We start from the raw sequence: 18,334 nt of genomic DNA, 5'->3' as shown, positions 1-18,334 counted from the left end.
AAGCTCATGATTAGCCGGTGGCTTCTGAGGTTACGCCTCATAGTTGACGCTGTCCCTTGTATTGTCTCATAAACAATCAGTAATTGACGGAGACAATTTGCATATTAATTACTTAACACCAATCCTTGGTAGGCCGTGTTTGGTTGTGACTGTAAACGGGGGTATTATCCTGCTATTATCCTGGCAATGAGTTCCTTTGGGGCGTCGTTCACTTCTGGAATTCCCGCCAAGAGATTTACAGCAGACGTACATACGGGCATCTTGTGGCGCAGTTGTCAACAGTTTATATGGAACGACACGCTACATAGCGTTGCTGTTCCGTTTGTCTTTATTAGTATGTATATTACCCTGTTGGTATTTCTCCGGTCAGCTGTTCTGTACACACGAAGCTCGTGGTCAGTTTCGCGGCTACTGTGTCCAGTCTCTATTGGTTACCACAGGTTATTGACCATGGCCAATGGCCGCTTGCCTGCTTGTCAGGTCCATGCCCCTCTTGCATTGACCGCCGCAAGTATCTTCAACTGATCAATCAAACAACTGATTGAAATAGACGGGGGCTGATTGCAGTTTGTACACAGTTGCAACTGGTGGTATAGATAACCCACACTGACGTCAGCGAGCGTCCCCGTGGTGTTATTTGAAAACAACGTCATTTGTTTGTGACGCGCGAGTAGCACAAACAGATACCGCCTCAGAATACGTCACTGGCCCTGTTTTACTTGTCGTAGGGGATTCAGTGGCAGGGCTTCCTCAGTATGCCATGCTTTGTAAGAGCGAGTGTGGATTAGGGGATCCAAATGTGGGACCTTCTTGGTTTGTGTGTCTCCCTGCCCTGGTGGCGTTGTATGTCGACTTGCTTAGAAATGGTTATAACTGGTTTGCCTGTCCCAGAGTCGACGAGTCAGAGGGCTGATGTGTATGGACTATTGTTGACTTTGGTCAAATACATTCTCCCAATCATCACCTGCGCACACACACTAACACACACATACGGAGAGAGAGAGGCACAGAGAGAGACAGAGAAACAGAGACAAACAGAGAGAGAGACACAAGAAGAGAGGACAGAGAGACACACACAAAGAGAGAGACACACACAAAGCGACAGAGAGAAACAGAGAGACACACACAAAGAGAGAGACACACATACAGAGACACAGAAAGAGCTGTGGTGTACATGTGCATGACAGGCTTGATCGTTCTACAGGCTGGCTGTACCCATGTAACACGATCAAGTGGGCGGTTCGATGTCTTTTGTGGTTCTTACTTGTTTCTGGTCAACTTCAAAAGCGACACTATTCTTAGTTTGTGAGTTGAATATAACGCCGCTTTGAACTGTAACTCATTTATATATGTGGGATGAAAGCCATAAGTGATACAGGTCTTAGACGATTACCACTTTGGTGAAACCCAGGAGCACATAATCGGGGCGAACAGGTACCCCTTGGCAGAGAGCTGCTGCGCCTGAGACGACTGGGCCACCCGTGACCCCGGCAATGTTCTGAATATTCGTGAGTGCAATAAAAAGAGCCTGTTTCTAGAGCCTGTCACTTAAAACTAGTGTCGCATGGTTGACCCACTGTATTGCCTTATTATTGTCAACCTAAAACTGTGTTCAAATACATTTTTTTATTATTATTAAGTGAATGAGTGAGTATAGTTTTACGCCGCTTTTAGCAATATTACAGCAATATCACGGCGGAGGACACCGGAAAATGGGCTTCACACATTGTACCCATGTATTATTAATTGAACTGATCACGTATACACGCACACAAGCACACACGCACACACGCACACACACAAAGGTACATTTCACTGGAAATCGTACCGAAGCAATGCCTCATATATACAATCTCATCCATATGGGCTCAGGGGCAGTATTCATAATAGAACTAGGATTGTTCTAAAGTCAAAACTTAAGGTTTTTTCAGACTTTTCTTTTATGAATACCGCCCCTGATAAAAAGATTTGCTCTGTACCTATTCACTACGTAACGTTAGTTTTGTCATTGATAAAACTGTTTGCGTTAACGTGACGACAATTAATTGTTTGACGTCAAATAACTGTATGACGTCAAATAATTGTATGACGTCAAATAATGTATGAAATAGCCACGCATTTTTCACGTGACCTTTATGAACATATTATTTGCCCTTCCAATTTTATGGTACGGGTATTGCCGAAGCGACGTTCAATACTTACTCACTCACTCACTCTGCACACCACCGAGTATGAAGTATGTGAGCCAAGGGAGTTAACTTGATTACTGAACATGCAGTCATTTCCCGAAAGGCTCTAACATTGTCACCGTTATGACAACCACTCACATAACACTGCCTTGTGAGGTATTAGTGCCATACATAGACACGTGTTTGTCCCCCAGGACCACCGACGTTCACACGTTCTCAATGACACATTTTTACGGCCCATCTCCATTAGAGTGATCGCCAAAACTAGTATCACCCATGGGTTTAGTTTTGACAGGGCCGCGGAGTGAAATATTTGAAGACATCTAACTAAGCATCTCGTTGTTTTCACAAAGACGTTTAGATGTATGGAAGTGACGTTATTTTGACGTGTGACTGACAACGCTTGTTCACATTTCAACGCTAAGTGGTTATGGTTGGATTATTTGCCACAAACGTTTTTAAGTCCTCCTTGACAATGTTGAAGTTCGTTTATTCGAATGCCATGATGTGTTTAAACTTATAACAAATGTGTGTACTGTTTTTAATTAAACTATGGCGTGTTCGTGTTGGTAATACTGCCCCCTTGATGACACGAGAGGATATTAAAAGACGTACATACGAACTTAGGATGCATATACGGAGAGAAAACATAATTATAAATATATTAAATTTGTATAATTTGAGACGTGAAGAGAGATTGTGTCAGAATTAAGATTGCCAGATAAAGAGAGAGTGGCCTTCAGTGGCCTCGTCAACACCAAGTATGTTTCGGGGATCAGGATCATGTTTCAGGGTCCACTCACTCACTGATGGCTAACAAAGTACTCACGTGGGAATGTAATACCGTCATTCTATATATTACCGCCTTCGTGATCTTGTGGACAGAATGTCGTTACAAAGTGGTATGGTATCTCAGTGGGCGAGATGGTACAAGTCCGGAATAGTACATGCAGCCACACACACACACACACACACACACACACACACACACACACACACACACACACACACACTGTTACAAGTGCAATACTCACCTCACCTGTATTATCCATTGTTCTTTTTTGGTCACATATATCAACATTGCTCATCTCAACACAAAGCCTCTATGGCTTCGTGGAAAGATTATCTTTATAAACCTTAAATTATTTGAGACAAATGACAGCTGATGGTCACCTCACAGACATACTAAATAAAAGTGACAAAATGTGCCGTAATCATAAGAAAACATGACAACATTTCAAAAGTCAAGGCATTAAGGGAATTCATGTTCCCGTCTCTGTCACAAACAAAATGGTTGCGTCAAATTTAACATTAAAGGACAAAGACAGTTCCTGCTTAAAGCACGGTCCAGTGTGCGATTCCGACTTTATTCATAAGCAAGTTTTTATCAATCACTATCAGATAGTTTTCATACCAGGCGGTCGCGAGAAGGCGAGCGTATCCTGCAACACCCACGGCGACAGTTACAAACACATGCAAAGGCAAAGAATTAAAGAACACGGAATCATATGCTACAAATCAATATCGGACGTCAGTTATGTCACTGATGTGTCAAATAGGAAACGTCCTCCACGTTCCTACCATAAAAAAATGATAGCTTTGCTCAGGCCAGGATATTGTAAGCCTTGATGAAAAAAACATTTGAGCAAGACTCGTATGACGCCAATGGAAATCTTGAAAGAAAGTCCATGCTCGATTGTACCTCAAACGTTATGAAATGTAGACAAAAGGGCTGGAGATGATGAGATGAGATCATCGATACGTGTACACGTTCACCTGAAACTTAAGTGAAACTTCTTTGCCAAATTATCTTGTTATCATTTTGCCAATCAGAGCAGAAATCCCTATTCATATGCGTGGAGAAACTGATCAGCGAAACAAAGAAGCACAATTGGTGCTCATGGAGATGCCAACTTAAGGCTAAATGAATACAAAACAGTGATGACAACAAACAAAAGTTTAGCCTGTCCCTGGGACATCTAGTAGCACTATGGGGTCCGGGTTTGTTATTGTACCCACGGACCTCATTTCTGGTGGTGACCCGAGTACAATGGGGAATGGGTGGCCAGCTTCTGTGCCTTTGGGAACGCGTGTCGTAGAGGCCTTATGACCGGGATCTAAACTCAGGTCTTATTTATTGGTTTGCCTGGTCCAGTGTGTTTACAGCCCGGAGACATTGCTAGCTGTGGCGTTAAACAATATCCACTCAATACAAAAAATGTAATGCATTCTACTTCCACTGGACAGGAAAACTAGTAATCTACGTGGCAAATCAAAGAACCAGCACGGCACTAACAAGCGTCCAGGCTCACATGAACTTCAGCAGATTACCCTGACCCTTAATCGTCTTGAAACAAAGTTGTTCTTCCGCATGACAACTTTAACATTTGTGTAATAACTATCTTAAACTTTTCTCCTCCAAACAAGTAACTTGCTCCAATGCCTCCCCAAACCGGCCTCATTGGAAGAATTAGCAAGGTGGTGCCACGAGGAATCTCATATGAAATTCAATATAAGGTCTTGACTATTGTGAATTGTCTTGAAATGTTGTCTGCGTCGATATTGGGAACATTTTGGCATTTTGTAAATGATGTAAACGCGTGTGACAGGGCCCCCGCGGGATCGAGGCCTGTCGATGCGTAGATACCCGCGGCGGGGGTCGGACGTTCGACTGTGGATTAGAAAGTAGGGGGTGTCGATAACATTGCGCAGCGCCCTCCCAGGCCCAGTTATCATTTATATAACGTGCATTTATTATTATATTAGTGGTGTCAGTAGCAAGTTGTCCAGGGAAATGGATGTGAATCGCGTTGCTTCCCTCCATGATGAATTCATTTATTTAGATCATGTAGACGCGCGTTGGTTGCCTTCATTTTGAATTCAATAAATTATCAGATAGAAACGTAAATATAAAACGCCAATGCAAGAGAATATCCAGTCTTGATTATGCGCCGAAACAGATTCCATTGAGCGTAAAGGGCAAAATAGCTGTGAAAACTATATGAATGGACCGCTGAAAATCAGTGATGACACCAGGTGTTCGCGAAAAGGGTAAGCATGTCCTGCTCTACAGGTAGCACCCGCCATTCACACAATTTGCATAAAAACATACATATTTATTGTCTAACGCGGGCGGTCGGGTAGCCTAGTGGTTAAAGCGTTCGATCGTCACGTCGAAGACCCGGGTTCGATTCCCGACATGGGTACAATGTGTGAAGCCCATTTCTGGTGTCCCCCGCCGTGATATTGCTGGAATATTGCTAAAAGCGGCGTAAAACCAGACTCACTCACTATTGTCTGACGCAGCACAACAGTACTCCTGCCATGAGAAGGCGGCCAACAAACAAACCATTCAATCGTGTTATCTTTTACATTTACGAAAAACCCTCTTGTACATTCATCCACCAATAACGTGTATGCGTTAACTATAAATGCAATACCGTTGAGGCCAGAACAGTTTTATTTTTGGCCCCCGAAGTCGCTGTGGATAATTGTCGCCCCTCAAGATATCAGGATCCGCTAATCATGGTTCGAATACGAGATCCGCCCATGGTCCGATACACATGTAGAGGTTGGTTCTTTGATACTAATTGAACGATATCAGATCATTGATACACTTGAAGCTCATACAAACATATCCACAAGTAGGGGAGTACAATTGGTGCCCAATGGGATGCCTACTTTTTGTCTGAATGTCTTACTCCGAAATTTTACCTATATTTTATCAATAGAAGTTCAGCAATTCACATATAGTTTCTCAGATGGTATTTGCTTGTATTAAGCACGAGAGCTCTAACGAAGGTCACAACGATCTGCTCGAACCAACAGTCTTTGTTGCTACATAACTCTGTAGTTTATGTGTTCGCAATGACGTGTAACTTGGCGTAAATTGACGCTGGCGTTTTCAGAGACAGTTAACATGAAAAAGGTATATTAAATACAATCGTGCGCAGATAACGCTTATACAAACTTCATATGAATGTCATGTTTCGTCGATAAGTAAATGCCTTAAGTCTGACAAACAAGATTATCCCATTCTACAGATCGCCTTGAATGGCCATCGGGAGATGTGGCTTGTGTGTCGTGTGCTAAGTCAAGTAGATACTCTGCGTTACATTACAGTCGATGTGAAATCGATACATGTCTTCTTTATCAACAGCGTGAAAGGACATGACACTTAGGGAATTGTGCCCTCTGTTATCATGTTGTAGACTTTTAGGGGAAGTTTTGTTGATCAGAATACCAAATATATCATCATGCACACCGTACATCATTTGATAGACGCCGGGTCTCTAAATATAAGAGACAAACCTTTTCCATATCATGAATACACAATGCCATTTAGAAAGTGGTCAAATGTAACAAATGTTATATTTGGAATAACACTTTCTTAGTAAAGTACAGATTCTCGTACTTTTTGGGGTTGAATCCCGTCCGGGATTCGAACCTTTCCATATCAATGAGAAATCTCTGCTAAAAGCAGAGTCGATTCTACAATTCTGACTATATCATGAGCTCATGTGTTTATGAATCAATATCAAATAATGATGATACCAGGTGTTCGCGAAACTGTGAGTGTATCCTGCCACACTAGTGGCACATGTCACAAACACATACAAAGGCAAGACAATTGTTCACCCGAAAACAACACGAGCGTCATTGATGCGTCACATTTGGAAATTTCTCCCACATGTCTACCGTAAGAAACATTTGAAAGCTTTACTGAGGCCCTGAATGTTGAAGGAAACAACTCTCAAGCAAGAGTCACATGGCGCATGACATCCTGATTCTCGATCGCACCTGTGTTAAATACTTCTGTTAAATAAGTAAAGGGATGGAGTTGCAGGGATATTGGTCGACATAAAGGGAAAACTGACTATTGGAAAGTTTCCATATAGGGAAGAGAATATATGGATGTATATGCGTATATGCTTACTCCTTCATCAGGTGAAAAAAAAATTCATTTGTTCTTTTTACACACACACACACACACACACACACACACGCACGCACGCACGCACGCACGCACGCACGCACGCACGCACGCACGCACGCACACACACACACACACACACACACACACACACACCATATAATGCGGGGGGTCCGTTTGGCCGTCCGTATTCATTTCCTTTTCCCGGGCAGAACTCGAAAACAATTCAGTGTATTTGATCGAATCTTGGCAAATCTATCAGTCACATACTGAAGTTCTGTCTTTTGCTATTTAGGAATTTTATAAAAATTTATTTTTTACGTTTCTATGGCAACAAGTTGGACTCAGGTTCTATAAGGGTAGAGTTTGTTTCCGGAGCATGTGTCTATGAACCACTGAGGATAGTTTAATGATAGTGATGATACTAGGTGTTCGCGAGGCACTCGTCACAAACACATGCAAAGGCAAGTCAATTGTTCACCTGATAAAAACTTGGTACAAGTCAAAATAGGAATAGGAATTAGGAAGTCATCCCTCTTGTCATACCGACTCTTTATGATGTTATATGTCAGTGTATTTTATTGTTTGACAGTGATTGTAGTGATTGGTTCTGTTGGCATTCATTGCATTGTGTTTGGACAGTGATCGTCGTCTGGACGTTGGTATATTTAGATGCCCGTGTGGCGTATAAACTTCAGGTCCCGTATCCCAGGGGCGGTGATAGTATGTTAAGGAAACTTCTTCAATGTTCTCGTGGCCATGGCCTGGTGAGGGCTTTGCAGAACCTTCCAGTGGCTGGGTAGGTTGTATATCAGGGGACAATTGTGTGTTTACGTACCTCTCACGCATTTCATCGCTTCGGAACCAGCTTTCATGTGAGGATCGCTCATCATCCCTGATTCCCTGCCCAGCCCATATCGAAAGCTTGACCAGTGTCGCCGCTGGGTGAATATACATTATAATAACTGACTTTTGCTATCACCACTGTAATTTTGTATTTGATACTGACCACTGCCATCATATTATTTATTGCCATTGAATATTGTACTACCACTCTACTGTGTACTGCCGTTGTAATTGCTGTGCAGTAATTTGTATTGATTTGTAAACTTAGTTAATTGTTGTAATACATTTGTTGATTGTATATCGCGTGTTGGTTGGTTGTTGGTTCACACTAAGGTCTTTTACGCACAGATTTCTAGAAAAAAACATATTGTTTCAATTTGGGAATCAACATGTAACAAAGCACAGACCTAATAGACAAAATAGATGACGCGGTCCCACCGGTCTGCTCCGTTTCTAGTTCAGGTGGGTAAATCAGTGGAAGCAAACTGACTGCTAGTATTTGAAGGTTATTGAACAATTTCAAATTATTGATATACCTAAAGCTGAAGTGAAACGTTTTGGCCAAATTACCTGTTTTGACTTGGCCAATCCGAGCACAAATTCCCATTCATATGCATAAAAAGCAGGTCAGAAGGAAGGGGAGCACAATTGGTGCACGTTAGAATGCCTACTTCTAAATGTCTTACTCCCAAATTATACATAGATATTATGAATGAGGAATTTCAGCATTTCATATATTGTTTTCTCAGTGAACGTCAGCTGGCATGTGCTTTCATTTTTAACAAATTGTCCTGAACTTCTGAAGATAGATTTGTAACTTTATTGGGTCACCACATTTAGTAACAAAAGCCCCATGGATCAAGGAATTAATTTTGCCCTTCAGTTTGTTATCCGGGATAGTGGTTTACAAAGTTGAAAAATCAAATGTTTTAACAAAAATTGAATTAACTGATCTTTTCTGAAATTTCAAACATTAATCCAAATCCTTTCATTTTTTGAACATTCAGATGGTATTTATTCCACTTGTCTCAAATACTTTCTGTGAATAGATAGACAGTCATTCCTTGATTGTATTAAAGATTATGGTTAATCTTTGAGAAAGAAATTCGATAGAACATTTGCTGGACCCAGCAATATATCTATCTTTGTTGGATGTTCATGTGGCTTTGGAATCCATTACAAAAGAGGAATGGACATGCCGTTAGGTCAAGCGAAGTCAAGTCACAATTTGATATTACTGATGTATGGTTTTGGCAGATTTAGACCGCAGTTAACATAATGGGCTTATATGTGGCATTATTTGATATATCTCATTGAATGAGAGCTGCCTGGGACAGAGTGAGTTTATTCCAATTCTGCTTCCTCTTCTTCAGTTTGTGCATTCTATCAATGACACATCATGACATCTAAAAGATATCCACCCTGGATCCTCTTCATAGGTTTCTGGGACGCTTTTGGGACGTCGTGGTCCCGCCAGATTCCGCCGAGCTCCGATTATCTCGAACTATGGGTAAACCGACTTATAGTCGACGTTCACTATTATTCGTTCACTTCGAGTTGATGAGATTGTTTTTTTATTTGAGGACGGTGTGGTAGCCCAGTGATTAAGGCGTTCGCTCGTCACGCCGACGACCCGGTTCGATTGCCACATGGGTACAATATTTGAAGCTCATTTCTAGTGCCTGTCGCCATTATATCGCTGGAATATTGCTATAAGAGGACTTAAACCATACTCACTTACTCACGTGTTTGAACTCCCCAAAATGTGTGGGATTAAAAAACACCCCGTGGAACATTCAATTCGCATTACGCGAATTACCCTTTTATCACAATTGAACCCCCAACTGAGGGACTTTGGTGTTCTAAACATGTTGTCATTCAAGCAGCTTGGCATAAACAGGTTGCCGTGGAAGAAGGGATGTTGACAGAGAACAACATAGATCTCCATTCATTACTAAGAACATCAGTACATTTACTATCAGTCTAACTTCATTATGGCGTCTCGGTGGCTCGTCGTAAGCTGCTGTAATACATTCAAAGGTAACACTTGCGACGTTCGCTTTTTTAGCCATCTTTTTAGGTGTAAGTTGTGCCACAAGTAGTTTTTCTCCGTCTTTAATTAGCTCACCTTTCACTCCTGAAAAAAACGTCTTTCCAAACAACGTATTTAAAGTCTTGATGAATCCTCAAATGACCAGAGACCGCGGATCAATCATCATTATCTATTTAGACGCCTGGGCAACCACAATGGCAGCCATGAGCTCCCTCGGGAGTTAACGATCAATAAAATTTAGCCAATAGATATTCTCTCCACAAAACCCGGATATGTCACTGTCAGATAAAGAAGGTTTAATTACATGCTATTTATTTTTGATCGAGGAATGAAGGATGCATAGATATAAGTTAATAAGAACGACTACATCTGCAGGATAACTTTATTTATGAATCTTTATGAATATCTAACCTGCTCAAAGAAGAGTTCATTCTAAAGGGAGGTAACTCTTTCGAAGACTTTTTCTCTAACGTGCCTGGAATGAATACGTTTGTTTTCAGGAACGCGGCGTACGGCTTCCCAATGGACAAAAGCGCTTTGTAGTCATGGCATTTAAATATTTTGCTTAAAGATTGCTGACAGTTGATAATAAGCAAGAAAGACAATTTCGCTGTTTTTACCTACTCGGAATTCAGTAATCTATCAAGAGATTATTTTTGCCGCCATTTTGGTTATGGAGACATGCAAACTTGAAATACACTGGCTAGACTCTGCAGGGGAAATTCTCCAGAGAAACAAAATCTATTTCTATGTAAATGCCATTTATTCACTCCACAATTATACCATCAGAACAAATCATGGCGAGAACATTGTAGACTTAACTGTCCTGCACTGGGGAGCGACAGAATGCGTGCGCGGACATCGAGAAATATGGATACCGACGGCTTACCGTCACGTGGCGCTTCTTCACTGTGTCACTGAATTTGATCTTTTTACAATATTCGCTGTGTGATCGGGGTTTACTGATGACTGTGTTATTAGGGTTTACTGTTTACTTGTGTGATTGAGCTTTACAATTTACTGTTTACTGTACGATTGGGGTTTACTGTTTACTTGTGATCGGGGTTTACTGTTTACTTGTCGCTCGGGTTTACTGTTTACTTGAGATTGGGGTTTACTGTTCACTTGGGATCGGGGTTTACTGTTTACTTGTGATCGGGGTTTACTGTTTACTGTGTTGGCTGGGTTTACTGTTTACTGTGTTGGCGGGGTTTACTGTTTACTGTGTTGTCGGGGTTTACTGTTTACTGTGTTGTCGGGGTTTACTGTTTACTGTGTTGTCGGGGTTTACTGTTTACTGTGTTGTCGGGGTTTACTGTTTACTGTGTTGTCGGGGTTTACTGTTTACTGTGTTGGCGGGGTTTACTGTTTACTGTGTTGTCGGGGTTTACTGTTTACTGTGTTGTCGGGGTTTACTGTTTACTGTGTTGTCGGGGTTTCCTACGATTTTGGTTTAGTTTTTAATGTGTGACCGGTTTTACTGTTTACTTGTGATCGGGGTTTTCTGTTTACTTGTGATTGGGGTTTACTTGTGTTTGTGATTTAATGTTTACTGTGTTATCAAGGTGTACTGTTTACTGTGTTATCGGGGTTATTGTTTACTGTGTTGTCGGGGTTTACTGTTATCGGGATTTACTGTTTACTTGAGATCGGGGTCTACTTTTTACTGTGTTGTCGGGGTTTTCTGTTTACATGTGATCGGGGTCTACTTTTTACTGTGCTATCGGGGTTTACTGTTTAAACGTGATCGGGGTCTACTTTTTACTGTGTTGTCGGGGTTTTCTGTTTACATGTGGTCGGGGTCTACTTTTTACAGTGTTATCGGGGTTAACTGTTTACTGTACGATGGGGGTTTAGTTTTTAATTTGTGATCGGTTTTACTGCTTACTTGTGATCGGAGTTTACTGACTACTGTACGTGTGAGTAGAGTTTCCCGTTCACTGCTGTGTGTTTGAAGTTTACCGTCTACTGTATGAGTGATTGTTCAGAATACACATTTATCAAGCAAGCAACAAATAAAAACAAGAAAAAAACATGCTCTCAATAATCTTGGGACAGACGATTATATTCCACATTCATAATGTTTTGTTCCTTGTGTAAGTAGGAGATTTTAGCCCACTTGTAGTAGACATTCCTAATCGTTAAACAGCAAATCGTATGGGAGTATTTAACGGATTAGATTAAAACTTTAAAGGCTGCCTGCGAGCGACCAGTTCATGAACAGCATGGTTAGAGGATCAATACAACACGGGGCATTTTACTAAGCCTGTGTGAATAAATGGTTTGTTTTGCTGCCAATAACCAGGATGATGCATTGCTGACGTATGGAGGACACGTGTCACTTTAGGTCTTCCGGCTTTCAAGTATGACTTGATGACTATCTTTAACCCAAGTAAACAATTGCTGAATACGATTGTCATTAGAACGTAAACCCTATCCGAGAGGCAAGTGTAGGCGCAGAGCAAAACGAAAACGTATGTTAATGATCGAGTTAATGTGTCTTTTAATGCTGTATCAGTAACAGCTCAGAAGTTTGTGGTATGACACACAAAACATATCCAGCCGGCAGTATGCTTGACCAAACAACAACCAAAGTCTTACGTCAAGATGGACACAATTAATGGATACTAACTTCTTTATTTACTGTAAAGGCGACGGTTCGATGTAGCTATATCCTTACACATTTTTCGAGCAGCCTTGGTGGACAACGGTATAAGGATCTATACCGAAACATCGCCTTTACAGTATATAAAGAAGTTATCATCCATAGACTGTGTCTCCTTTGTCACCCGTCAACTTCTAAGTAATGCCTATCAAACAATTCAAAGTGTTACGTATTCTAAATGACAATGTTTATATAGAGATGAAAAGAAGAAGAAAAAAATAGATACAAATGTAATAACGTTATCATGCATATATGTAAAAATGCAATGTCCAGCCTATAAAGGCTTATGAGACACAAAAGCACCATGATATTATACATATAAGATATTAAACAACAAACATAAAAAAAGACGACAGTACATTAAGTGGGATAGCTTTGATACGGGTGTAGTGATCGTGTTACATGAAAGGTTTACGTTTATACATTTTGCAAAGCGTTGCAGCAACACATTGTAAAAATGGATCGTTAATCATAACATAGGAAGCTTTATCTAGAGGCTGCATAGAGTGAAAAGCTGGCAATTGTGTACAAATATATCATATCTTGAATCGGAATACAATAGGCACATGACAAATAAAGTGACATATATCTTCAACAGCGTTAATATTACAATGTTTACACAAACGATTTTCTAGAGGGGTTGTGGGGAGGTCATAACGGCCAAACCTGACTTCAAGAGGGAGGATATCACATCGAAACTTTGCTAAAATACTGCAGTTTTCCTTCGGGGAAATGTGTTTACATATTTTCAGTAAAAGGCACATTTTTAAAACGTCTATAGGTGTGCAGTTTGTTACCATTGGGCTTACCATTGTCTTGCCACAAGTTATCATACCATGTATTGCTGTCCCTTTGTAAACATTCATCCTTTATACAGGCAAAGATTAACGAGTTGCTTGTGATATCAATATCAACACATTCACATAGAGCTGAGACACGTTTTACCCTAGAATTAGAAACCATGGTTGACCACTTTAAAAGGTTATATTAACGTTTACGTTTGGGAAACGAGGATTGTAGTCTACCTCAAAAGCACACAATTTCAACTTGTTTATAAAAACACGAAGACTATCCCATGTCCCCCCTTGTGGACAAATTAGCTATAGGGTCTTACCCCTAAAACCCAAATATAATCTACAGGCTCTATTTTGCACTGTGTTGATACAGCTGTACTCTCTAGTACCCCATATAGCCGCGCTGTAACACAGAGTTGGTTGTACAAGACTATCGTACAACTTACCGACTGGCAGATGTTTCCTTTGCTGTACAAGTCATGTCAAGGTATTCATGAAGCCACAAACCTAGGTACTTACATACATAGGATAAAATACTATAGTTGTGTCTGACCAGGTAAAAACACCAGTACACAAAGAACAGTCAGTATTTCTAAATTGGACAATTTTAGTTTTGTTAAATTCAAACACAGATCCCATCGAGTAAATCAGGATGATGCACAATTTAACATCTTTTGTAGTGGATGCACAACAGCGGCGATTAAAGCTTTATCGTCTGTAAACAATAACATGCTCGACAATTGCTCATTTTAACACCACATTTTGGACTGTTGATTTCCGAAACAAGCTCTTGCATAAAAAAAGAAAACAGTATGGGTTAAAGTCCGGTTTCACTACGGAGGTTACTCTAAAACGTTGTTTAAGTGACCATTCACAGATACTTTGCTTGAAACATCATCATACAACTCACTCACTCACTCACTCACTCACTCACTCACTCACTCACTATCCAACAGACCACGTTCTCTTTCACTCACTCACTATCCATCAGAGAACGGGGTGGTCCTAGAGGTAATGACTTTCGGATCAACGACCCATGGCTATCGAGGCCTTTCCCTCTAATACTATATGGACTGTCTCAACCTCCGGAAGGTGATGCATCTGGACGGACGGGGCACAGACTAACGAGGTTTCTGGATGTACTAGGCATGGACTAACGAGGTTTCTGGATGTACTAAGCATAGACTAAAGAGGTTTCTGGATGTACGGGGCATGGACTAACGAGGTTTCTGGATGTACGGGGCATGGACTAACGAGGTTTCTGGAAGTACGGATAACGGCCTAGCGAAAATTCTGGATGCACAGAGCACGGACTAACGAGGTTTCTGGACGTATGGATAACGGACTAACAAGGTTTCTGGATGTACGGTTAACGGACTAACATGGTTTCTTGGTGGACAAGGCATGGATTATCGAGGTTTCTGGATGTACGGAGCACGGACTAACGAGGTTTATGAATGGACAGGTCACGGACTAACGAGGCCCTGGACGTACGTGGCATGGACAAACGAGGTTTCTGGAAGTACGGGTAACAGACTAACGAGGTTTCAGGATCTACGTGGCATGGACTAACGAGGTTTCTGGATGAACGGGTAACAGACTAACGAGGTTTCAGGATCTACGTGGCATGGACTAACGAGGTTTCTGGATGAACGGGTAACGGACTAACAAGGTTTCTGGATCTACGTGGCATGGACTAACGAGGTTTCTGGATGAACGGGTAACGGACTAACGAGTTTTCTGGATCTACGTGGCATGGACTAACGAGGTTTCTGGATGAACGGGTAACGGTCTAACGAGGTTTCCGGATGAACCGGTAACGGACTAACGAGGTTTCAGGATCTACGTGGCATGGACTAACGAGGTTTCTGGATGAACGGGTAACGGACTAACGAGGTTTCTGGATGAACGGGTAACGGACTAACGAGGTTTCTGGATCTACGTGGCATGGACTAACGAGGTTTCTGGATGAACAGGTAACAGTCTAACGAGGTTTTCGGATGAACGGGTAACAGACTAACGAGGTTTCAGGATCTACGTGGCATGGACTAACGAGTTTTCTGGATGAACGGGTAACGGACTAACGAGGTTTCTGGATCTACGTGGCATGGACTAACAATGTTTCTTGATGAACGGGTTACGGACTAACGAGTTTTCTGGATGAACAGGTAACGGTCTAACGAGGTTTCCGGATGAACGGGTAACGGACTAACGAGGTTTCAGGATCTACGTGGCATGGACTAACGAGGTTTCTGGATGAAAGGGTAACGGACTAACGAGGTTTCTGGATGAACGGGTAACAGACTTACGAGGTTTCTGGATGTACGTGGCATAGACTAACGAGGTTTCTGGATGAACGGGTAACGGACTAACGAGGTTTCTGGATGAACAGGTAACGGACTAACGAGGTTTCTGGATGAATGGGTAACGGACTAACGAGGTTTCTGTATGAACGGGTAATGGACTAACGAGGTTTCTGGGTGAACGGGTAACGGACCTACAAGGTTTCTGGATGTACGTGGCATGGACTAACGAGGTTTCTGGATGAACGGGTAACGGACTTACGAGTTTTCTGGATGAATGGGTAACGGACTAACGAGGTTTCTGGATGTACGTGGCATGGACTAACGAGGTTTCTGGATGAACGGGTAATGGACTAACGAGGTTTCTGGATGAACGGGTAACAGACTTACGAGGTTTCTGGATGTACGTGGCATGGACTACCGAGGTTTCTGGATGAACGGGTAACGGACTAATGAGGTTTCTGGATGAACGGGTAACGGACTAACGAGTTTCTGGATGAACGGGTAACGGACTAACGAGGTTTCTGGATGAACGGGTAACAGACTAACATGGTTTCTTGGTGGACAAGGCATGGATTATCGAGGTTTCTGGATGAACGGGTAACGGACTAACGAGTTTTCTGGTTGAACGGGTAACGGACTAACGAGGTTTCTGGATGAACGGGTAACGGACTAACGAGGTTTCTGAATGTACGTGGCATGGACTAACGAGGTATCTGGATGAACGGGTAACGGACTAACGAGGTTTCTGGATGTACGCGGCATGGACTAACGAGGTTTCTGGATGAACGAGTAACGAACTAACGAGTTTTCTGGATGAACGAGTAACGGACTAACGAGTTTTCTGGATGAACGGGTAACGGACTAACGAGGTTTCTGGATCTACGTGGCATGGACTAACGAGGTTTCTGGATGAACGGGTAATGGACTAACGAGGTTTCTGGATGAACGGGTAACAGACTTACGAGGTTTCTGGATGTACGTGGCATGGACTAACGAGGTTTCTGGATGAACGGGTAACAGACTTACGAGGTTTCTGGATGAACGGGTAACAGACTTACGAGGTTTCTGGATGCACGTATACGGGGCACGGACTTAGGACGTTTCACTTCAACAACTTGATCCGCTTGATGTAATACTATGTATAACGACTGACCGAACTCTCGACGCATTACAATTGTTCATGGTATCCGTTGTGGCCATTTACGGATACGTATCCAAATACAAAAAGTGTTCACAAACAAATATGGCGTAGCCCTTGTCCATCGTCCAGAAGTGACGATCGGGCACCTTGGACAAACTGCCAGGACAATTGTTATCACTTATCACTATGACTATCACTACTTTAAGATACCGAAAATCGGAGCCTAAAAGTGGCGTAGCTGCGGCCTTTAACAAGTGTATGCAAGTTTGGATATATTAATTGCGAAAAGAATTCGCGAGGACAGTCGGGATATCAGTTTCGTATGTTTGTAGACCCCTGCGGCCAGAGTTCATTTCCCGAATTAAAACAAATGGATTAGGGGGAAATTTTACCCTGTTTTATTTTGTTGCTATGTGGGATGCCGGACCTCATGTCGTAATCCGTTTAGAAAGGTTATGACGCTAGGCAGAAAAAAATACGTTTCATAGACTAAAGTAACGTCCCTTCGATAAAGGACACTTCTCTAGCGGGTGGACTGATGACTTGCCGCGAATGTTGATCACTGACAAAGGTGAAAACATATATGTAGGCAGTTGCCGTTTTGCCAATATGGTAGTTACACCAACAGCAAAAAACAAGCTTCAGTTGGAACTAAATTGACTCATCACTGACATTGTGACATAATATGAATTAATGTGTACATTCCAGGAACACTTGAAATATTTAGAAACCGTTTGTGAGAGATGAAAATGCTCATTTTGATGATAGAGTTTAAGAATGACATGTAGAGAGTTAGAGTTCATGATGTGATAAAGAGGTTACCACGCTTGTATGTTTTGGGGATGGTAACTTTCCTGTTAGAAATAACGCAACGTATTTTATTCTCCAAGACTCCCTAAATCAAATGTATTCCTAAAAACAGAATATGTACCCTCCTAAAACACACAAATGTGATAACTTCTATGTACCCATATGGCTATCGGAAATACTTTCGCAACAGTAGTAGAACGGTTTAAAATGATAATCTGCCCCGACAGTTCCCCCTTGCGTCATTGGTACAATAGTGGCACAATGTTTTTCAATGATATTTGTTTGTTTGTTTGTTTGTTTGTTTGTTTGTTTGTTTGTTTGTTGTATAACGCTGCACTCAACAATATTCCAGCTATATGACGGAGGTCTGTCAATAAAAGAGTCTGGACCAGACAATCCAGTGATTGACATCATGAGCATCGATCCACGCAATTGGCCTGTTTACAATGATAATCTGCCCCGACAATCCCCCTTACGCCATTGGTACAATAGTGCTGAAAGAAGCAAACCTGTTTTCTGGCGAATGTCATTTTGTTACACTATCATGTTGTTGAGTAACTTACATGCATTATCTCGGTCACGTCAGTTATTTCAGGA

The sequence above is a fragment of the Haliotis cracherodii genome, unplaced genomic scaffold, assembly GCF_022045235.1.
Source record: "Haliotis cracherodii isolate W230 unplaced genomic scaffold, xgHalCrac1.p SCAF_15, whole genome shotgun sequence".
Classification (NCBI taxonomy): domain Eukaryota; kingdom Metazoa; phylum Mollusca; class Gastropoda; order Lepetellida; family Haliotidae; genus Haliotis; species Haliotis cracherodii.
Note: the sequence above shows the minus strand (reverse complement) of the source record.